The sequence below is a fragment of the Sinohyriopsis cumingii genome, chromosome 11 (genome assembly GCF_028554795.1).
Source record: "Sinohyriopsis cumingii isolate HCF-2022 chromosome 11, ASM2855479v2, whole genome shotgun sequence".
Classification (NCBI taxonomy): domain Eukaryota; kingdom Metazoa; phylum Mollusca; class Bivalvia; order Unionida; family Unionidae; genus Sinohyriopsis; species Sinohyriopsis cumingii.
Genome location: NC_142971.1, coordinates 46,678,866 through 46,703,865, shown reverse-complemented (window position 1 = coordinate 46,703,865; position 25,000 = coordinate 46,678,866). Strand labels below are relative to the sequence as shown.

Here is a 25,000-nt window from a genome sequence, read left to right as displayed (position 1 = left end):
GAAAAATTTACAATTAAAACTACAATAAATGTTTTATACCTAGTCCCGCACAGTGACGTTTATCTGATTCCCTGTACTCACCGAGAGCATTCTGTGTCATATGGATGCATATCAAATGAAGTGAAAAGTAATGGAATACTCGCTTTTTTATTTATCCCTATGCATCGTGGTGCCCACACCATGATGAGACGCTGTTTCAATAAACCTTTTTATATATGTTCTTTACTGTTCTTCCTTTTTCTTCTTGCTTTATCATACTGACACACGAGAGAGAGAGAGAGAGAGAGAGAGAGAGAGAGAGTATGCAACAAAGTTCGCATAACTTTATCAGCTATTAACATTAATTGTACTTCTGTGTAATTTTATTTTTAACGCGTTATCCTATAACGATTGCAAACAAGGGCAAAAACTCTACTGATCTTACTCGATAATTATACCATACTGAATTAATAAGTTTATCTCGTAAAAACGGATCATATATATATCCTGGGTGGCTGAGGGTGTTTTAAGATATGTGTGTGTCTTTTGTGATATATATATATATATATATATATATATATATATATATATATATATATATATATATATATATATACGTTTGTGTGTGTACATACATACATACATATGTGTATTATTTACATATAGTCTTGGATAATTTTAATTATTGGGATATGGATTTTAGATATCAACAGATACAAAGGAAACAAACGTTTCAATACATATAATGACATTTTCTTAAATTCTACATTGTATCATATTGACCTACTACTTGCTAGGCAAGCTGACTTTTATAAAATTTGCAAACTCCTTATATATATTTAAACTTACTTTTAGTATTCAACCAGAAAATCAGTACAGTGCAGAAAGATTGAAAATATTATTTCTTTCATATATATATATATATATATATATATATATATATATATATATATATATATATATATATATATGTGAGAGAGAGAGAGAGAGAGATGGGGGGATTCGGAATGGTTTAAACAGACTCTAAATTACACTGATAAAATGTACATCAGTCCAATGGTTAACATGATAGATTTCTATCAAGCTGGTTGCCCTATTGTACCCTTGAGCAAGACTACCCTCATTGCCTAACAAAACCAAGCAGTCTTTTGCCAGAACACCATAATGTGAACTTAGGCCATCTAAATCAAATTCCTATGTGAAATTTGCCAATATAAGCCAATACACTTTAATGCAAACTTAGCCAATCTAAACCAAATATCTTAATGGAAACTTAGCCAAACACCTTAATGTGAACTTAGCCCATCTAAACCAATGTACCATAATGTGAACTTAGCCCATCTAAACCAAGAAAAGAATAATGTGATATTGGCTCATATAAACAAAAACACCTTAATGCTATCTTAGCCAATCTAAACCAACCGACTTAATTTATTTTTATAAAGAATACAAAGTGAAAATTTAAATACTTTTCAGCATTATAAATGAAATCACAAATAGTCCATGAAAAGTTATATGACAAGTCCAAAAGGGTAGTGTTCCAAATGAATGCCAGTGGTTTTCTGAATGAAGTCCAATTTTGAATGTGCTGATGTAATAACAATCTTGACGTGTGGCGATGATGTAATTTAGAATGTCCTTGAATGAATTCATAATAGTCCCAAAATAGCGATTTTTGATATTTGGACATTAGTATTGGGGTGTATGGACATTTGTTTTGCTTATCAAAACGTTGGAAATCGCCGACACCATGCGGTATCGGCATAGGCTGCTTACTAGCCACAGGGGGCTCGTATCATTGCTTACAATGAAACTATCAGTCGTACATATAGTATAAAATGTATGACTGTCAGTTCAATTGTGAGCAACGATGCGAGCCCCTGTGCTTACTAGCCTGCCATGCAAACTTGACCGACCTTTCATCGAGATATACCTGCATGAAATCGAGAGAAATACGATTTATTTTCTCAGAAATAATTCCGAGTATAACATCATTTGTCGTTAATGAAGCTGACTGACGAAAGAAAACGACAACCTTGATGAAATTTGACACGGAACTCGCCATTGTATTACTATTCAAATGACTGCACAAATATGGCAACCTACATGTCAGTGACATCGGCGATCAAATAAGCTCTTGCTTCTTTACAGATTGAAACTGAAGGGATGTATTGTCGTAAGCAGAGCTCTCCCCTGTCTCTAATATATATATATATATATATATATATTATATATATATATATATATATATATATATATATATATATATATATATATATATATATATATATATATATGTGTGTGTGTGTGTGTGTGCGTGTGTAATATATCTTTGTAACGACGAAGAGACAACCTATATTAGTCTTAAATTTGTACATACAAATGTCTACGGCCATACCACGTTGAAAACACCGGTCCTCGTCCGATCACCGAAGTTAAGCAACGTCGGGCCCGGTTAGTACTTGGATGGGTGACCGCCTGGGAATACCGGGTGCTGTAGGCATTTTTTAAATTTTTTTTTGGTTCCATCCTCACTGTGAGGATATGCGATCATATATGGCCAATATTTCTTGTTCACAAATCTGGTGCAAATTTTTCAGTTTCCTCTACCTCCAGGATCGAAATGGGCCGCCTCGTATGCCGTCCAGATCCTCCAAATTTCTTCTGATATTCCGGATTCAGCCTATAGCGAATAATTGCAACGTATGCAATCGATGTCTTTCATTTTGGATACTTGTCTTTGGTATTTCTTATTCAATAATTGATAGATATATTTGGAATGTATTATTTTTAATTATTTTAATTTATTTACCTGTTTTTAGCAGGGCACCAGTCTATCAGTGTGAAACTTGGCATCCCTTAGCGAATACTTCGAATATGGGCCATTGACAAAATAAATTGGTGTATAAATCTCTGTTTTGATTACAGTAAGTTTGGATGGATGTTCCCTGCTTCCACTTCCTTGCACTTTCTGTGTTTCCACAACTTTAACGTTTCCGAGCTGCAAGACGATATCCGTTTCAAATCAGATTCGAGTCCGTCTTTAAAGGTAGCTCATAGGCTGATGTCGATTATTTACCTATTGAATTAGTCAGTTGATATAAGATAAATAATAATAATAATAATAATAATAATGCCCAAAAACAACAAAAATGAACTGAATCTTCGTTTAAATGCATTGTTATTTAAGTCCATTTGAAGGTGTAAACCTCCGGTTAAGCAACTAATGTCCGAGTCCGAAAATGCCTGAATTACAAATTTGAATAATGTATGAAGGCAGTTTATCTATATAAGTTTTAATAAGTACACTTTAATTACTAATTTTACACGGCACATAAACGTAAACGTCTGTACATCGGAAACGGTGAAGAGAGAAGCGAATATAAGTCTTAAATTTACACACACTTGTGTCTACGGCCATACCACGTTGAAAGCACCGGTTCTCGTCCGATCACCGAAGTTAAGCAACGTCGGGCCCGGTTAGTACTTGGATGGGTGACCGCCTGGGAATACCGGGTGCTGTAGACTCTAATTTTTTTTTTTTCTTTTATAACTAAAAACAGTTGAAGTTTTTCTTTCTTTCTTTTATTGTAACTAAATTTACTTTATTCAATATAAATAATAAATAGAGCAATTTCTCGACTTTCATTTTCTCTTTTTCCTTAACTTTCTTCAATAATTCGGATCCTAAAAAAATCAAGTATAGGACCTGAATATAGCAAATGTTGCTTTGCACTTCTCTGCTCTTGGTTTCGATCCTTACTACTGGAATATGCGATCATAGATGACCAGTATTTCTTATTAACAAATTCGGTTCAATTTATCCAGTTTCCTCTACTTTTACTACCACAACAAGCTGCCTCCTTTCACGTCGAAATACTTCCTTCAAGTTTCTTCTCATATATTCCTGGTGTAGTCTCTAGCGCAGAGTTGCAAAATATGCGATCAATGTCTTTCATTTTGGGTACTTATTTGTGGTATTTCTTATTCACTAATTGATTGATAAATATGGAATGTATGAATTGTGAGAATTTTTTATATTAATTTATTGATTGATTGATTTCTTTTACAGCAGGGCCTCAGTCTGCCAGTGGGAAAATTGGCATCCTGTAGCGAATACTGTAAATATGGGCCATTGGCTAAATAAATTGGGTTATAAAATTCTGTTTTGATTACAGTAAGTTTAGATAGATATTCCATGCTTCCACTTTCTGTATTTCCACAACGTTAACTTCTACAAGTTGCAAGAAGAGATCCTTTGCAAATCTCATAAGACCCTATTTTTAAAGTTAGCTTATAGGCCGGTGTCGCTTATTTTAACCAAATGATAGGACAGAAAGAGGAATAATAATAATAATAATAACAACAACAATAATGTCCTGAATCTGCATTTTAAGTCAATTTCAACATGGAATTCTCCCCTTATCTGGGTCAGAAAATGGATGAGTGACAAATATGAGTATCTGAGGCCAGTTTTGCTTCTTTTGGATTAGAACTTTGAATCAGTATACACTTTAGTTACTAATATTATACTGCACACAAACATTTGTACATCGGAAACGTTGAAGAGATGTGTGACTAATCAGCCCAAGAGTCTTGAAAACGCATCAAGACAACAAATTATGTTTTACAGTCGAAATGTTGTTCTCACTAGAACTGAAATCATTTAATTTCTACTTAAATGCCCGAAAAATTTACAATTAAAACTACAATAAATGTTTTATACCTAGTCCCGCACAGTGACGTTTATCTGATTCCCTGTACTCACCGAGAGCATTCTGTGTCATATGGATGCATATCAAATGAAGTGAAAAGTAATGGAATACTCGCTTTTTTATTTATCCCTATGCATCGTGGTGCCCACACCATGATGAGACGCTGTTTCAATAAACCTTTTTATATATGTTCTTTACTGTTCTTCCTTTTTCTTCTTGCTTTATCATACTGACACACGAGAGAGAGAGAGAGAGAGAGAGAGAGAGTATGCAACAAAGTTCGCATAACTTTATCAGCTATTAACATTAATTGTACTTCTGTGTAATTTTATTTTTAACGCGTTATCCTATAACGATTGCAAACAAGGGCAAAAACTCTACTGATCTTACTCGATAATTATACCATACTGAATTAATAAGTTTATCTCGTAAAAACGGATCATATATATATCCTGGGTGGCTGAGGGTGTTTTAAGATATGTGTGTGTCTTTTGTGATATATATATATATATATATATATATATATATATATATATATATATATATATATATATATACGTTTGTGTGTGTACATACATACATACATATGTGTATTATTTACATATAGTCTTGGATAATTTTAATTATTGGGATATGGATTTTAGATATCAACAGATACAAAGGAAACAAACGTTTCAATACATATAATGACATTTTCTTAAATTCTACATTGTATCATATTGACCTACTACTTGCTAGGCAAGCTGACTTTTATAAAATTTGCAAACTCCTTATATATATTTAAACTTACTTTTAGTATTCAACCAGAAAATCAGTACAGTGCAGAAAGATTGAAAATATTATTTCTTTCATATATATATATATATATATATATATATATATATATATATATATATATATATATATATATATATATATATATATATATATATATATATATATATGTGAGAGAGAGAGAGAGAGAGATGGGGGGATTCGGAATGGTTTAAACAGACTCTAAATTACACTGATAAAATGTACATCAGTCCAATGGTTAACATGATAGATTTCTATCAAGCTGGTTGCCCTATTGTACCCTTGAGCAAGACTACCCTCATTGCCTAACAAAACCAAGCAGTCTTTTGCCAGAACACCATAATGTGAACTTAGGCCATCTAAATCAAATTCCTATGTGAAATTTGCCAATATAAGCCAATACACTTTAATGCAAACTTAGCCAATCTAAACCAAATATCTTAATGGAAACTTAGCCAAACACCTTAATGTGAACTTAGCCCATCTAAACCAATGTACCATAATGTGAACTTAGCCCATCTAAACCAAGAAAAGAATAATGTGATATTGGCTCATATAAACAAAAACACCTTAATGCTATCTTAGCCAATCTAAACCAACCGACTTAATTTATTTTTATAAAGAATACAAAGTGAAAATTTAAATACTTTTCAGCATTATAAATGAAATCACAAATAGTCCATGAAAAGTTATATGACAAGTCCAAAAGGGTAGTGTTCCAAATGAATGCCAGTGGTTTTCTGAATGAAGTCCAATTTTGAATGTGCTGATGTAATAACAATCTTGACGTGTGGCGATGATGTAATTTAGAATGTCCTTGAATGAATTCATAATAGTCCCAAAATAGCGATTTTTGATATTTGGACATTAGTATTGGGGTGTATGGACATTTGTTTTGCTTATCAAAACGTTGGAAATCGCCGACACCATGCGGTATCGGCATAGGCTGCTTACTAGCCACAGGGGGCTCGTATCATTGCTTACAATGAAACTATCAGTCGTACATATAGTATAAAATGTATGACTGTCAGTTCAATTGTGAGCAACGATGCGAGCCCCTGTGCTTACTAGCCTGCCATGCAAACTTGACCGACCTTTCATCGAGATATACCTGCATGAAATCGAGAGAAATACGATTTATTTTCTCAGAAATAATTCCGAGTATAACATCATTTGTCGTTAATGAAGCTGACTGACGAAAGAAAACGACAACCTTGATGAAATTTGACACGGAACTCGCCATTGTATTACTATTCAAATGACTGCACAAATATGGCAACCTACATGTCAGTGACATCGGCGATCAAATAAGCTCTTGCTTCTTTACAGATTGAAACTGAAGGGATGTATTGTCGTAAGCAGAGCTCTCCCCTGTCTCTAATATATATATATATATATATATATATATATATATATATATATATATATATATATATATATATATATATATATATATATATATATATATATATATATATATGTGTGTGTGTGTGTGTGTGTGTGTGTGTGTGCGTGTGTAATATATCTTTGTAACGACGAAGAGACAACCTATATTAGTCTTAAATTTGTACATACAAATGTCTACGGCCATACCACGTTGAAAACACCGGTCCTCGTCCGATCACCGAAGTTAAGCAACGTCGGGCCCGGTTAGTACTTGGATGGGTGACCGCCTGGGAATACCGGGTGCTGTAGGCATTTTTTAAATTTTTTTTTGGTTCCATCCTCACTGTGAGGATATGCGATCATATATGGCCAATATTTCTTGTTCACAAATCTGGTGCAAATTTTTCAGTTTCCTCTACCTCCAGGATCGAAATGGGCCGCCTCGTATGCCGTCCAGATCCTCCAAATTTCTTCTGATATTCCGGATTCAGCCTATAGCGAATAATTGCAACGTATGCAATCGATGTCTTTCATTTTGGATACTTGTCTGTGGTATTTCTTATTCAATAATTGATAGATATATTTGGAATGTATTATTTTTAATTATTTTAATTTATTTACCTGTTTTTAGCAGGGCACCAGTCTATCAGTGTGAAACTTGGCATCCCTTAGCGAATACTTCGAATATGGGCCATTGACAAAATAAATTGGTGTATAAATCTCTGTTTTGATTACAGTAAGTTTGGATGGATGTTCCCTGCTTCCACTTCCTTGCACTTTCTGTGTTTCCACAACTTTAACGTTTCCGAGCTGCAAGACGATATCCGTTTCAAATCAGATTCGAGTCCGTCTTTAAAGGTAGCTCATAGGCTGATGTCGATTATTTACCTATTGAATTAGTCAGTTGATATAAGATAAATAATAATAATAATAATAATAATAATAATGCCCAAAAACAACAAAAATGAACTGAATCTTCGTTTAAATGCATTGTTATTTAAGTCCATTTGAAGGTGTAAACCTCCGGTTAAGCAACTAATGTCCGAGTCCGAAAATGCCTGAATTACAAATTTGAATAATGTATGAAGGCAGTTTATCTATATAAGTTTTAATAAGTACACTTTAATTACTAATTTTACACGGCACATAAACGTAAACGTCTGTACATCGGAAACGGTGAAGAGAGAAGCGAATATAAGTCTTAAATTTACACACACTTGTGTCTACGGCCATACCACGTTGAAAGCACCGGTTCTCGTCCGATCACCGAAGTTAAGCAACGTCGGGCCCGGTTAGTACTTGGATGGGTGACCGCCTGGGAATACCGGGTGCTGTAGACTCTAATTTTTTTTTTTTCTTTTATAACTAAAAACAGTTGAAGTTTTTCTTTCTTTCTTTTATTGTAACTAAATTTACTTTATTCAATATAAATAATAAATAGAGCAATTTCTCGACTTTCATTTTCTCTTTTTCCTTAACTTTCTTCAATAATTCGGATCCTAAAAAAATCAAGTATAGGACCTGAATATAGCAAATGTTGCTTTGCACTTCTCTGCTCTTGGTTTCGATCCTTACTACTGGAATATGCGATCATAGATGACCAGTATTTCTTATTAACAAATTCGGTTCAATTTATCCAGTTTCCTCTACTTTTACTACCACAACAAGCTGCCTCCTTTCACGTCGAAATACTTCCTTCAAGTTTCTTCTCATATATTCCTGGTGTAGTCTCTAGCGCAGAGTTGCAAAATATGCGATCAATGTCTTTCATTTTGGGTACTTATTTGTGGTATTTCTTATTCACTAATTGATTGATAAATATGGAATGTATGAATTGTGAGAATTTTTTATATTAATTTATTGATTGATTGATTTCTTTTACAGCAGGGCCTCAGTCTGCCAGTGGGAAAATTGGCATCCTGTAGCGAATACTGTAAATATGGGCCATTGGCTAAATAAATTGGGTTATAAAATTCTGTTTTGATTACAGTAAGTTTAGATAGATATTCCATGCTTCCACTTTCTGTATTTCCACAACGTTAACTTCTACAAGTTGCAAGAAGAGATCCTTTGCAAATCTCATAAGACCCTATTTTTAAAGTTAGCTTATAGGCCGGTGTCGCTTATTTTAACCAAATGATAGGACAGAAAGAGGAATAATAATAATAATAATAACAACAACAATAATGTCCTGAATCTGCATTTTAAGTCAATTTCAACATGGAATTCTCCCCTTATCTGGGTCAGAAAATGGATGAGTGACAAATATGAGTATCTGAGGCCAGTTTTGCTTCTTTTGGATTAGAACTTTGAATCAGTATACACTTTAGTTACTAATATTATACTGCACACAAACATTTGTACATCGGAAACGTTGAAGAGATGTGTGACTAATCAGCCCAAGAGTCTTGAAAACGCATCAAGACAACAAATTATGTTTTACAGTCGAAATGTTGTTCTCACTAGAACTGAAATCATTTAATTTCTACTTAAATGCCCGAAAAATTTACAATTAAAACTACAATAAATGTTTTATACCTAGTCCCGCACAGTGACGTTTATCTGATTCCCTGTACTCACCGAGAGCATTCTGTGTCATATGGATGCATATCAAATGAAGTGAAAAGTAATGGAATACTCGCTTTTTTATTTATCCCTATGCATCGTGGTGCCCACACCATGATGAGACGCTGTTTCAATAAACCTTTTTATATATGTTCTTTACTGTTCTTCCTTTTTCTTCTTGCTTTATCATACTGACACACGAGAGAGAGAGAGAGAGAGAGAGAGAGAGAGTATGCAACAAAGTTCGCATAACTTTATCAGCTATTAACATTAATTGTACTTCTGTGTAATTTTATTTTTAACGCGTTATCCTATAACGATTGCAAACAAGGGCAAAAACTCTACTGATCTTACTCGATAATTATACCATACTGAATTAATAAGTTTATCTCGTAAAAACGGATCATATATATATCCTGGGTGGCTGAGGGTGTTTTAAGATATGTGTGTGTCTTTTGTGATATATATATATATATATATATATATATATATATATATATATATATATATATATATATATATATACGTTTGTGTGTGTACATACATACATACATATGTGTATTATTTACATATAGTCTTGGATAATTTTAATTATTGGGATATGGATTTTAGATATCAACAGATACAAAGGAAACAAACGTTTCAATACATATAATGACATTTTCTTAAATTCTACATTGTATCATATTGACCTACTACTTGCTAGGCAAGCTGACTTTTATAAAATTTGCAAACTCCTTATATATATTTAAACTTACTTTTAGTATTCAACCAGAAAATCAGTACAGTGCAGAAAGATTGAAAATATTATTTCTTTCATATATATATATATATATATATATATATATATATATATATATATATATATATATATATATATATATATATATATATATATATATATATATATATATGTGAGAGAGAGAGAGAGAGAGATGGGGGGATTCGGAATGGTTTAAACAGACTCTAAATTACACTGATAAAATGTACATCAGTCCAATGGTTAACATGATAGATTTCTATCAAGCTGGTTGCCCTATTGTACCCTTGAGCAAGACTACCCTCATTGCCTAATAAAACCAAGCAGTCTTTTGCCAGAACACCATAATGTGAACTTAGGCCATCTAAATCAAATTCCTATGTGAAATTTGCCAATATAAGCCAATACACTTTAATGCAAACTTAGCCAATCTAAACCAAATATCTTAATGGAAACTTAGCCAAACACCTTAATGTGAACTTAGCCCATCTAAACCAATGTACCATAATGTGAACTTAGCCCATCTAAACCAAGAAAAGAATAATGTGATATTGGCTCATATAAACAAAAACACCTTAATGCTATCTTAGCCAATCTAAACCAACCGACTTAATTTATTTTTATAAAGAATACAAAGTGAAAATTTAAATACTTTTCAGCATTATAAATGAAATCACAAATAGTCCATGAAAAGTTATATGACAAGTCCAAAAGGGTAGTGTTCCAAATGAATGCCAGTGGTTTTCTGAATGAAGTCCAATTTTGAATGTGCTGATGTAATAACAATCTTGACGTGTGGCGATGATGTAATTTAGAATGTCCTTGAATGAATTCATAATAGTCCCAAAATAGCGATTTTTGATATTTGGACATTAGTATTGGGGTGTATGGACATATTTGTTTTGCTTATCAAAACGTTGGAAATCGCCGACACCATGCGGTATCGGCATAGGCTGCTTACTAGCCACAGGGGGCTCGTATCATTGCTTACAATGAAACTATCAGTCGTACATATAGTATAAAATGTATGACTGTCAGTTCAATTGTGAGCAACGATGCGAGCCCCTGTGCTTACTAGCCTGCCATGCAAACTTGACCGACCTTTCATCGAGATATACCTGCATGAAATCGAGAGAAATACGATTTATTTTCTCAGAAATAATTCCGAGTATAACATCATTTGTTGTTAATGAAGCTGACTGACGAAAGAAAACGACAACCTTGATGAAATTTGACACGGAACTCGCCATTGTATTACTATTCAAATGACTGCACAAATATGGCAACCTACATGTCAGTGACATCGGCGATCAAATAAGCTCTTGCTTCTTTACAGATTGAAACTGAAGGGATGTATTGTCGTAAGCAGAGCTCTCCCCTGTCTCTAATATATATATATATATATATATATATATATATATATATATATATATATATATATATATATATATATATATATATATATATATATATATATATATATATGTGTGTGTGTGTGTGTGTGTGTGTGTGTGTGTGCGTGTGTAATATATCTTTGTAACGACGAAGAGACAACCTATATTAGTCTTAAATTTGTACATACAAATGTCTACGGCCATACCACGTTGAAAACACCGGTCCTCGTCCGATCACCGAAGTTAAGCAACGTCGGGCCCGGTTAGTACTTGGATGGGTGACCGCCTGGGAATACCGGGTGCTGTAGGCATTTTTTAAATTTTTTTTGGTTCCATCCTCACTGTGAGGATATGCGATCATATATGGCCAATATTTCTTGTTCACAAATCTGGTGCAAATTTTTCAGTTTCCTCTACCTCCAGGATCGAAATGGGCCGCCTCGTATGCCGTCCAGATCCTCCAAATTTCTTCTGATATTCCGGATTCAGCCTATAGCGAATAATTGCAACGTATGCAATCGATGTCTTTCATTTTGGATACTTGTCTGTGGTATTTCTTATTCAATAATTGATAGATATATTTGGAATGTATTATTTTTAATTATTTTAATTTATTTACCTGTTTTTAGCAGGGCACCAGTCTATCAGTGTGAAACTTGGCATCCCTTAGCGAATACTTCGAATATGGGCCATTGACAAAATAAATTGGTGTATAAATCTCTGTTTTGATTACAGTAAGTTTGGATGGATGTTCCCTGCTTCCACTTCCTTGCACTTTCTGTGTTTCCACAACTTTAACGTTTCCGAGCTGCAAGACGATATCCGTTTCAAATCAGATTCGAGTCCGTCTTTAAAGGTAGCTCATAGGCTGATGTCGATTATTTACCTATTGAATTAGTTAGTTGATACAAGATAAATAATAATAATAATAATAATGCCCAAAAACAACAAAAATGAACTGAATCTTCGTTTAAATGCATTGTTATTTAAGTCCATTTGAAGGTGTAAACCTCCGGTTAAGCAACTAATGTCCGAGTCCGAAAATGCCTGAATTACAAATTTGAATAATGTATGAAGGCAGTTTATCTATATAAGTTTTAATAAGTACACTTTAATTACTAATTTTACACGGCACATAAACGTAAACGTCTGTACATCGGAAACGGTGAAGAGAGAAGCGAATATAAGTCTTAAATTTACACACACTTGTGTCTACGGCCATACCACGTTGAAAGCACCGGTTCTCGTCCGATCACCGAAGTTAAGCAACGTCGGGCCCGGTTAGTACTTGGATGGGTGACCGCCTGGGAATACCGGGTGCTGTAGACTCTAATTTTTTTTTTTTCTTTTATAACTAAAAACAGTTGAAGTTTTTCTTTCTTTCTTTTATTGTAACTAAATTTACTTTATTCAATATAAATAATAAATAGAGCAATTTCTCGACTTTCATTTTCTCTTTTTCCTTAACTTTCTTCAATAATTCGGATCCTAAAAAAATCAAGTATAGGACCTGAATATAGCAAATGTTGCTTTGCACTTCTCTGCTCTTGGTTTCGATCCTTACTACTGGAATATGCGATCATAGATGACCAGTATTTCTTATTAACAAATTCGGTTCAATTTATCCAGTTTCCTCTACTTTTACTACCACAACAAGCTGCCTCCTTTCACGTCGAAATACTTCCTTCAAGTTTCTTCTCATATATTCCTGGTGTAGTCTCTAGCGCAGAGTTGCAAAATATGCGATCAATGTCTTTCATTTTGGGTACTTATTTGTGGTATTTCTTATTCACTAATTGATTGATAAATATGGAATGTATGAATTGTGAGAATTTTTTATATTAATTTATTGATTGATTGATTTCTTTTACAGCAGGGCCTCAGTCTGCCAGTGGGAAAATTGGCATCCTGTAGCGAATACTGTAAATATGGGCCATTGGCTAAATAAATTGGGTTATAAAATTCTGTTTTGATTACAGTAAGTTTAGATAGATATTCCATGCTTCCACTTTCTGTATTTCCACAACGTTAACTTCTACAAGTTGCAAGAAGAGATCCTTTGCAAATCTCATAAGACCCTATTTTTAAAGTTAGCTTATAGGCCGGTGTCGCTTATTTTAACCAAATGATAGGACAGAAAGAGGAATAATAATAATAATAATAACAACAACAATAATGTCCTGAATCTGCATTTTAAGTCAATTTCAACATGGAATTCTCCCCTTATCTGGGTCAGAAAATGGATGAGTGACAAATATGAGTATCTGAGGCCAGTTTTGCTTCTTTTGGATTAGAACTTTGAATCAGTATACACTTTAGTTACTAATATTATACTGCACACAAACATTTGTACATCGGAAACGTTGAAGAGATGTGTGACTAATCAGCCCAAGAGTCTTGAAAACGCATCAAGACAACAAATTATGTTTTACAGTCGAAATGTTGTTCTCACTAGAACTGAAATCATTTAATTTCTACTTAAATGCCCGAAAAATTTACAATTAAAACTACAATAAATGTTTTATACCTAGTCCCGCACAGTGACGTTTATCTGATTCCCTGTACTCACCGAGAGCATTCTGTGTCATATGGATGCATATCAAATGAAGTGAAAAGTAATGGAATACTCGCTTTTTTATTTATCCCTATGCATCGTGGTGCCCACACCATGATGAGACGCTGTTTCAATAAACCTTTTTATATATGTTCTTTACTGTTCTTCCTTTTTCTTCTTGCTTTATCATACTGACACACGAGAGAGAGAGAGAGAGAGAGAGAGAGAGAGAGAGAGAGAGAGTATGCAACAAAGTTCGCATAACTTTATCAGCTATTAACATTAATTGTACTTCTGTGTAATTTTATTTTTAACGCGTTATCCTATAACGATTGCAAACAAGGGCAAAAACTCTACTGATCTTACTCGATAATTATACCATACTGAATTAATAAGTTTATCTCGTAAAAACGGATCATATATATATCCTGGGTGGCTGAGGGTGTTTTAAGATATGTGTGTGTCTTTTGTGATATATATATATATATATATATATATATATATATATATATATATATATATACGTTTGTGTGTGTACATACATACATACGTGTATTATTTACATATAGTCTTGGATAATTTTAATTATTGGGATATGGATTTTAGATATCAACAGATACAAAGGAAACAAACGTTTCAATACATATAATGACATTTTCTTAAATTCTACATTGTATCATATTGACCTACTACTTGCTAGGCAAGCTGACTTTTATAAAATTTGCAAACTCCTTATATATATTTAAACTTACTTTTAGTATTCAACCAGAAAATCAGTACAGTGCAGAAAGATTGAAAATATTATTTCTTTCATATATATATATATATATATATATATATATATATATATATATATATATATATATATATATATATATATATGTGAGAGAGAGAGAGAGAGAGATGGGGGGATTCGGAATGGTTTAAACAGACTCTAAATTACACTGATAAAATGTACATCAGTCCAATGGTTAACATGATAGATTTCTATCAAGCTGGTTGCCCTATTGTACCCTTGAGCAAGACTACCCTCATTGCCTAACAAAACCAAGCAGTCTTTTGCCAGAACACCATAATGTGAACTTAGGCCATCTAAATCAAATTCCTATGTGAAATTTGCCAATATAAGCCAATACACTTTAATGCAAACTTAGCCAATCTAAACCAAATATCTTAATGGAAACTTAGCCAAACACCTTAATGTGAACTTAGCCCATCTAAACCAATGTACCATAATGTGAACTTAGCCCATCTAAACCAAGAAAAGAATAATGTGATATTGGCTCATATAAACAAAAACACCTTAATGCTATCTTAGCCAATCTAAACCAACCGACTTAATTTATTTTTATAAAGAATACAAAGTGAAAATTTAAATACTTTTCAGCATTATAAATGAAATCACAAATAGTCCATGAAAAGTTATATGACAAGTCCAAAAGGGTAGTGTTCCAAATGAATGCCAGTGGTTTTCTGAATGAAGTCCAATTTTGAATGTGCTGATGTAATAACAATCTTGACGTGTGGCGATGATGTAATTTAGAATGTCCTTGAATGAATTCATAATAGTCCCAAAATAGCGATTTTTGATATTTGGACATTAGTATTGGGGTGTATGGACATTTGTTTTGCTTATCAAAACGTTGGAAATCGCCGACACCATGCGGTATCGGCATAGGCTGCTTACTAGCCACAGGGGGCTCGTATCATTGCTTACAATGAAACTATCAGTCGTACATATAGTATAAAATGTATGACTGTCAGTTCAATTGTGAGCAACGATGCGAGCCCCTGTGCTTACTAGCCTGCCATGCAAACTTGACCGACCTTTCATCGAGATATACCTGCATGAAATCGAGAGAAATACGATTTATTTTCTCAGAAATAATTCCGAGTATAACATCATTTGTCGTTAATGAAGCTGACTGACGAAAGAAAACGACAACCTTGATGAAATTTGACACGGAACTCGCCATTGTATTACTATTCAAATGACTGCACAAATATGGCAACCTACATGTCAGTGACATCGGCGATCAAATAAGCTCTTGCTTCTTTACAGATTGAAACTGAAGGGATGTATTGTCGTAAGCAGAGCTCTCCCCTGTCTCTAATATATATATATATATATATATATATATATATATATATATATATATATATATATATATATATATATATATATATATATATATATATATATATATGTGTGTGTGTGTGTGTGTGTGTGTGTGTGTGTGTGTGTGTGTGTAATATATCTTTGTAACGACGAAGAGACAACCTATATTAGTCTTAAATTTGTACATACAAATGTCTACGGCCATACCACGTTGAAAACACCGGTTCTCGTCCGATCACCGAAGTTAAGCAACGTCGGGCCCGGTTAGTACTTGGATGGGTGACCGCCTGGGAATACCGGGTGCTGTAGGCATTTTTTAAATTTTTTTTTGGTTCCATCCTCACTGTGAGGATATGCGATCATATATGGCCAATATTTCTTGTTCACAAATCTGGTGCAAATTTTTCAGTTTCCTCTACCTCCAGGATCGAAATGGGCCGCCTCGTATGCCGTCCAGATCCTCCAAATTTCTTCTGATATTCCGGATTCAGCCTATAGCGAATAATTGCAACGTATGCAATCGATGTCTTTCATTTTGGATACTTGTCTGTGGTATTTCTTATTCAATAATTGATAGATATATTTGGAATGTATTATTTTTAATTATTTTAATTTATTTACCTGTTTTTAGCAGGGCACCAGTCTATCAGTGTGAAACTTGGCATCCCTTAGCGAATACTTCGAATATGGGCCATTGACAAAATAAATTGGTGTATAAATCTCTGTTTTGATTACAGTAAGTTTGGATGGATGTTCCCTGCTTCCACTTCCTTGCACTTTCTGTGTTTCCACAACTTTAACGTTTCCGAGCTGCAAGACGATATCCGTTTCAAATCAGATTCGAGTCCGTCTTTAAAGGTAGCTCATAGGCTGATGTCGATTATTTACCTATTGAATTAGTCAGTTGATATAAGATAAATAATAATAATAATAATAATAATAATGCCCAAAAACAACAAAAATGAACTGAATCTTCGTTTAAATGCATTGTTATTTAAGTCCATTTGAAGGTGTAAACCTCCGGTTAAGCAACTAATGTCCGAGTCCGAAAATGCCTGAATTACAAATTTGAATAATGTATGAAGGCAGTTTATCTATATAAGTTTTAATAAGTACACTTTAATTACTAATTTTACACGGCACATAAACGTAAACGTCTGTACATCGGAAACGGTGAAGAGAGAAGCGAATATAAGTCTTAAATTTACACACACTTGTGTCTACGGCCATACCACGTTGAAAGCACCGGTTCTCGTCCGATCACCGAAGTTAAGCAACGTCGGGCCCGGTTAGTACTTGGATGGGTGACCGCCTGGGAATACCGGGTGCTGTAGACTCTAATTTTTTTTTTTTCTTTTATAACTAAAAACAGTTGAAGTTTTTCTTTCTTTCTTTTATTGTAACTAAATTTACTTTATTCAATATAAATAATAAATAGAGCAATTTCTCGACTTTCATTTTCTCTTTTTCCTTAACTTTCTTCAATAATTCGGATCCTAAAAAAATCAAGTATAGGACCTGAATATAGCAAATGTTGCTTTGCACTTCTCTGCTCTTGGTTTCGATCCTTACTACTGGAATATGCGATCATAGATGACCAGTATTTCTTATTAACAAATTCGGTTCAATTTATCCAGTTTCCTCTATTTTTACTACCACAACAAGCTGCCTCCTTTCACGTCGAAATACTTCCTTCAAGTTTCTTCTCATATATTCCTGGTGTAGTCTCTAGCGCAGAGTTGCAAAATATGCGATCAATGTCTTTCATTTTGGGTACTTATTTGTGGTATTTCTTATTCACTAATTGATTGATAAATATGGAATGTATGAATTGTGAGAATTTTTTATATTAATTTATTGATTGATTGATTTCTTTTACAGCAGGGCCTCAGTCTGCCAGTGGGAAAATTGGCATCCTGTAGCGAATACTGTAAATATGGGCCATTGGCTAAATAAATTGGGTTATAAAATTCTGTTTTGATTACAGTAAGTTTAGATAGATATTTCATGCTTCCACTTTCTGTATTTCCACAACGTTAACTTCTACAAGTTGCAAGAAGAGATCCTTTGCAAATCTCATAAGACCCTATTTTTAAAGTTAGCTTATAGGCCGGTGTCGCTTATTTTAACCAAATGATAGGACAGAAAGAGGAATAATAATAATAATAATAACAACAACAATAATGTCCTGAATCTGCATTTTAAGTCAATTTCAACATGGAATTCTCCCCTTATCTGGGTCAGAAAATGGATGAGTGACAAATATGAGTATCTGAGGCCAGTTTTGCTTCTTTTGGATTAGAACTTTGAATCAGTATACACTTTAGTTACTAATATTATACTGCACACAAACATTTGTACATCGGAAACGTTGAAGAGATGTGTGACTAATCAGCCCAAGAGTCTTGAAAACGCATCAAGACAACAAATTATGTTTTACAGTCGAAATGTTGTTCTCACTAGAACTGAAATCATTTAATTTCTACTTAAATGCCCGAAAAATTTACAATTAAAACTACAATAAATGTTTTATACCTAGTCCCGCACAGTGACGTTTATCTGATTCCCTGTACTCACCGAGAGCATTCTGTGTCATATGGATGCATATCAAATGAAGTGAAAAGTAATGGAATACTCGCTTTTTTATTTATCCCTATGCATCGTGGTGCCCACACCATGATGAGACGCTGTTTCAATAAACCTTTTTATATATGTTCTTTACTGTTCTTCCTTTTTCTTCTTGCTTTATCATACTGACACACGAGAGAGAGAGAGAGAGAGAGAGAGAGTATGCAACAAAGTTCGCATAACTTTATCAGCTATTAACATTAATTGTACTTCTGTGTAATTTTATTTTTAACGCGTTATCCTATAACGATTGCAAACAAGGGCAAAAACTCTACTGATCTTACTCGATAATTATACCATACTGAATTAATAAGTTTATCTCGTAAAAACGGATCATATATATATCCTGGGTGGCTGAGGGTGTTTTAAGATATGTGTGTGTCTTTTGTGATATATATATATATATATATATATATATATATATATATATATATATATATATATATATATATATATATATATATATATATATACGTTTGTGTGTGTACATACATACATACATATGTGTATTATTTACATATAGTCTTGGATAATTTTAATTATTGGGATATGGATTTTAGATATCAACAGATACAAAGGAAACAAACGTTTCAATACATATAATGACATTTTCTTAAATTCTACATTGTATCATATTGACCTACTACTTGCTAGGCAAGCTGACTTTTATAAAATTTGCAAACTCCTTATATATATTTAAACTTACTTTTAGTATTCAACCAGAAAATCAGTACAGTGCAGAAAGATTGAAAATATTATTTCTTTCATATATATATATATATATATATATATATATATATATATATATATATACATATATATATATATATATATATATATATGAGAGAGAGAGAGAGAGAGATGGGGGGATTCGGAATGGTTTAAACAGACTCTAAATTACACTGATAAAATGTACATCAGTCCAATGGTTAACATGATAGATTTCTATCAAGCTGGTTGCCCTATTGTACCCTTGAGCAAGACTACCCTCATTGCCTAATAAAACCAAGCAGTCTTTTGCCAGAACACCATAATGTGAACTTAGGCCATCTAAATCAAATTCCTATGTGAAATTTGCCAATATAAGCCAATACACTTTAATGCAAACTTAGCCAATCTAAACCAAATATCTTAATGGAAACTTAGCCAAACACCTTAATGTGAACTTAGCCCATCTAAACCAATGTACCATAATGTGAACTTAGCCCATCTAAACCAAGAAAAGAATAATGTGATATTGGCTCATATAAACAAAAACACCTTAATGCTATCTTAGCCAATCTAAACCAACCGACTTAATTTATTTTTATAAAGAATACAAAGTGAAAATTTAAATACTTTTCAGCATTATAAATGAAATCACAAATAGTCCATGAAAAGTTATATGACAAGTCCAAAAGGGTAGTGTTCCAAATGAATGCCAGTGGTTTTCTGAATGAAGTCCAATTTTGAATGTGCTGATGTAATAACAATCTTGACGTGTGGCGATGATGTAATTTAGAATGTCCTTGAATGAATTCATAATAGTCCCAAAATAGCGATTTTTGATATTTGGACATTAGTATTGGGGTGTATGGACATATTTGTTTTGCTTATCAAAACGTTGGAAATCGCCGACACCATGCGGTATCGGCATAGGCTGCTTACTAGCCACAGGGGGCTCGTATCATTGCTTACAATGAAACTATCAGTCGTACATATAGTATAAAATGTATGACTGTCAGTTCAATTGTGAGCAACGATGCGAGCCCCTGTGCTTACTAGCCTGCCATGCAAACTTGACCGACCTTTCATCGAGATATACCTGCATGAAATCGAGAGAAATACGATTTATTTTCTCAGAAATAATTCCGAGTATAACATCATTTGTTGTTAATGAAGCTGACTGACGAAAGAAAACGACAACCTTGATGAAATTTGACACGGAACTCGCCATTGTATTACTATTCAAATGACTGCACAAATATGGCAACCTACATGTCAGTGACATCGGCGATCAAATAAGCTCTTGCTTCTTTACAGATTGAAACTGAAGGGATGTATTGTCGTAAGCAGAGCTCTCCCCTGTCTCTAATATATATATATATATATATATATATATATATATATATATATATATATATATATATATATATATATATATATATATATATATATATATGTGTGTGTGTGTGTGTGTGTGTGTGTGTGTGTGTGTGTGTGTGTGTGCGTGTGTAATATATCTTTGTAACGACGAAGAGACAACCTATATTAGTCTTAAATTTGTACATACAAATGTCTACGGCCATACCACGTTGAAAACACCGGTCCTCGTCCGATCACCGAAGTTAAGCAACGTCGGGCCCGGTTAGTACTTGGATGGGTGACCGCCTGGGAATACCGGGTGCTGTAGGCATTTTTTAAATTTTTTTTTGGTTCCATCCTCACTGTGAGGATATGCGATCATATATGGCCAATATTTCTTGTTCACAAATCTGGTGCAAATTTTTCAGTTTCCTCTACCTCCAGGATCGAAATGGGCCGCCTCGTATGCCGTCCAGATCCTCCAAATTTCTTCTGATATTCCGGATTCAGCCTATAGCGAATAATTGCAACGTATGCAATCGATGTCTTTCATTTTGGATACTTGTCTGTGGTATTTCTTATTCAATAATTGATAGATATATTTGGAATGTATTATTTTTAATTATTTTAATTTATTTACCTGTTTTTAGCAGGGCACCAGTCTATCAGTGTGAAACTTGGCATCCCTTAGCGAATACTTCGAATATGGGCCATTGACAAAATAAATTGGTGTATAAATCTCTGTTTTGATTACAGTAAGTTTGGATGGATGTTCCCTGCTTCCACTTCCTTGCACTTTCTGTGTTTCCACAACTTTAACGTTTCCGAGCTGCAAGACGATATCCGTTTCAAATCAGATTCGAGTCCGTCTTTAAAGGTAGCTCATAGGCTGATGTCGATTATTTACCTATTGAATTAGTCAGTTGATACAAGATAAATAATAATAATAATAATAATGCCCAAAAACAACAAAAATGAACTGAATCTTCGTTTAAATGCATTGTTATTTAAGTCCATTTGAAGGTGTAAACCTCCGGTTAAGCAACTAATGTCCGAGTCCGAAAATGCCTGAATTACAAATTTGAATAATGTATGAAGGCAGTTTATCTATATAAGTTTTAATAAGTACACTTTAATTACTAATTTTACACGGCACATAAACGTAAACGTCTGTACATCGGAAACGGTGAAGAGAGAAGCGAATATAAGTCTTAAATTTACACACACTTGTGTCTACGGCCATACCACGTTGAAAGCACCGGTTCTCGTCCGATCACCGAAGTTAAGCAACGTCGGGCCCGGTTAGTACTTGGATGGGTGACCGCCTGGGAATACCGGGTGCTGTAGACTCTAATTTTTTTTTTTTCTTTTATAACTAAAAACAGTTGAAGTTTTTCTTTCTTTCTTTTATTGTAACTAAATTTACTTTATTCAATATAAATAATAAATAGAGCAATTTCTCGACTTTCATTTTCTCTTTTTCCTTAACTTTCTTCAATAATTCGGATCCTAAAAAAATCAAGTATAGGACCTGAATATAGCAAATGTTGCTTTGCACTTCTCTGCTCTTGGTTTCGATCCTTACTACTGGAATATGCGATCATAGATGACCAGTATTTCTTATTAACAAATTCGGTTCAATTTATCCAGTTTCCTCTACTTTTACTACCACAACAAGCTGCCTCCTTTCACGTCGAAATACTTCCTTCAAGTTTCTTCTCATATATTCCTGGTGTAGTCTCTAGCGCAGAGTTGCAAAATATGCGATCAATGTCTTTCATTTTGGGTACTTATTTGTGGTATTTCTTATTCACTAATTGATTGATAAATATGGAATGTATGAATTGTGAGAATTTTTTATATTAATTTATTGATTGATTGATTTCTTTTACAGCAGGGCCTCAGTCTGCCAGTGGGAAAATTGGCATCCTGTAGCGAATACTGTAAATATGGGCCATTGGCTAAATAAATTGGGTTATAAAATTCTGTTTTGATTACAGTAAGTTTAGATAGATATTCCATGCTTCCACTTTCTGTATTTCCACAACGTTAACTTCTACAAGTTGCAAGAAGAGATCCTTTGCAAATCTCATAAGACCCTATTTTTAAAGTTAGCTTATAGGCCGGTGTCGCTTATTTTAACCAAATGATAGGACAGAAAGAGGAATAATAATAATAATAATAATAATAATAATAACAACAACAATAATGTCCTGAATCTGCATTTTAAGTCAATTTCAACATGGAATTCTCCCCTTATCTGGGTCAGAAAATGGATGAGTGACAAATATGAGTATCTGAGGCCAGTTTTGCTTCTTTTGGATTAGAACTTTGAATCAGTATACACTTTAGTTACTAATATTATACTGCACACAAACATTTGTACATCGGAAACGTTGAAGAGATGTGTGACTAATCAGCCCAAGAGTCTTGAAAACGCATCAAGACAACAAATTATGTTTTACAGTCGAAATGTTGTTCTCACTAGAACTGAAATCATTTAATTTCTACTTAAATGCCCGAAAAATTTACAATTAAAACTACAATAAATGTTTTATACCTAGTCCCGCACAGTGACGTTTATCTGATTCCCTGTACTCACCGAGAGCATTCTGTGTCATATGGATGCATATCAAATGAAGTGAAAAGTAATGGAATACTCGCTTTTTTATTTATCCCTATGCATCGTGGTGCCCACACCATGATGAGACGCTGTTTCAATAAACCTTTTTATATATGTTCTTTACTGTTCTTCCTTTTTCTTCTTGCTTTATCATACTGACACACGAGAGAGAGAGAGAGAGAGAGAGAGTATGCAACAAAGTTCGCATAACTTTATCAGCTATTAACATTAATTGTACTTCTGTGTAATTTTATTTTTAACGCGTTATCCTATAACGATTGCAAACAAGGGCAAAAACTCTTGATCTTACTCGATAATTATACCATACTGAATTAATAAGTTTATCTCGTAAAACGGATCATATATATATCCTGGGTGGCTGAGGGTGTTTTAAGATATGTGTGTGTCTTTTGTGATATATATATATATATATATATATATATATATATATATATATATATATATATATATATATATATATATATATATATATATATATATATATATATATATATATACGTTTGTGTGTGTACATACATACATACGTGTATTATTTACATATAGTCTTGGATAATTTTAATTATTGGGATATGGATTTAGATATCAACAGATACAAAGGAAACAAACGTTTCAATACATATAATGACATTTTCTTAAATTCTACATTGTATCATATTGACCTACTACTTGCTAGGCAAGCTGACTTTTATAAAATTTGCAAACTCCTTATATATATTTAAACTTACTTTTAGTATTCAACCAGAAAATCAGTACAGTGCAGAAAGATTGAAAATATTATTTCTTTCATATATATATATATATATATATATATATATATATATATATATATATATATATATATATATATATATATATATATATATATATATATATATGTGAGAGAGAGAGAGAGAGAGAGATGGGGGGATTCGGAATGGTTTAAACAGACTCTAAATTACACTGATAAAATGTACATCAGTCCAATGGTTAACATGATAGATTTCTATCAAGCTGGTTGCCCTATTGTACCCTTGAGCAAGACTACCCTCATTGCCTAACAAAACCAAGCAGTCTTTTGCCAGAACACCATAATGTGAACTTAGGCCATCTAAATCAAATTCCTATGTGAAATTTGCCAATATAAGCCAATACACTTTAATGCAAACTTAGCCAATCTAAACCAAATATCTTAATGGAAACTTAGCCAAACACCTTAATGTGAACTTAGCCCATCTAAACCAATGTACCATAATGTGAACTTAGCCCATCTAAACCAAGAAAAGAATAATGTGATATTGGCTCATATAAACAAAAACACCTTAATGCTATCTTAGCCAATCTAAACCAACCGACTTAATTTATTTTTATAAAGAATACAAAGTGAAAATTTAAATACTTTTCAGCATTATAAATGAAAT

The 25,000-nt window shown here is 33.2% G+C and overlaps 10 non-coding genes across 10 annotated transcripts; all 10 read left to right on the top strand.

The window, feature by feature from the left end:
* Positions 1–2,363: 2,363 nt before the first annotated feature.
* Positions 2,364–2,482, top strand: LOC149788149 (5S ribosomal RNA). The gene has a single exon (XR_016424772.1). It is a non-coding gene; the product is annotated as a 5S ribosomal RNA (ribosomal RNA).
* A 906-nt stretch (positions 2,483–3,388) lies between these two features.
* On the top strand, positions 3,389–3,507 carry LOC149788148 (5S ribosomal RNA). Its single transcript, XR_016424819.1, has one exon. It is a non-coding gene; the product is annotated as a 5S ribosomal RNA (ribosomal RNA).
* Positions 3,508–7,068: 3,561 nt separating this feature from the next.
* Positions 7,069–7,187, top strand: LOC149788147 (5S ribosomal RNA). Its single transcript, XR_016424771.1, has one exon. It is a non-coding gene; the product is annotated as a 5S ribosomal RNA (ribosomal RNA).
* A 909-nt stretch (positions 7,188–8,096) lies between these two features.
* On the top strand, positions 8,097–8,215 carry LOC149788146 (5S ribosomal RNA). The gene has a single exon (XR_016424818.1). It is a non-coding gene; the product is annotated as a 5S ribosomal RNA (ribosomal RNA).
* A 3,571-nt stretch (positions 8,216–11,786) lies between these two features.
* On the top strand, positions 11,787–11,905 carry LOC149788145 (5S ribosomal RNA). The gene has a single exon (XR_016424770.1). It is a non-coding gene; the product is annotated as a 5S ribosomal RNA (ribosomal RNA).
* An 899-nt stretch (positions 11,906–12,804) lies between these two features.
* On the top strand, positions 12,805–12,923 carry LOC149788144 (5S ribosomal RNA). Its single transcript, XR_016424816.1, has one exon. It is a non-coding gene; the product is annotated as a 5S ribosomal RNA (ribosomal RNA).
* A 3,537-nt stretch (positions 12,924–16,460) lies between these two features.
* Positions 16,461–16,579, top strand: LOC149788143 (5S ribosomal RNA). Its single transcript, XR_016424634.1, has one exon. It is a non-coding gene; the product is annotated as a 5S ribosomal RNA (ribosomal RNA).
* A 906-nt stretch (positions 16,580–17,485) lies between these two features.
* On the top strand, positions 17,486–17,604 carry LOC149788142 (5S ribosomal RNA). Its single transcript, XR_016424815.1, has one exon. It is a non-coding gene; the product is annotated as a 5S ribosomal RNA (ribosomal RNA).
* A 3,567-nt stretch (positions 17,605–21,171) lies between these two features.
* LOC149788141 (5S ribosomal RNA) lies at positions 21,172–21,290 on the top strand. Its single transcript, XR_016424769.1, has one exon. It is a non-coding gene; the product is annotated as a 5S ribosomal RNA (ribosomal RNA).
* A 900-nt stretch (positions 21,291–22,190) lies between these two features.
* Positions 22,191–22,309, top strand: LOC149788140 (5S ribosomal RNA). Its single transcript, XR_016424814.1, has one exon. It is a non-coding gene; the product is annotated as a 5S ribosomal RNA (ribosomal RNA).
* Positions 22,310–25,000: the final 2,691 nt, after the last annotated feature.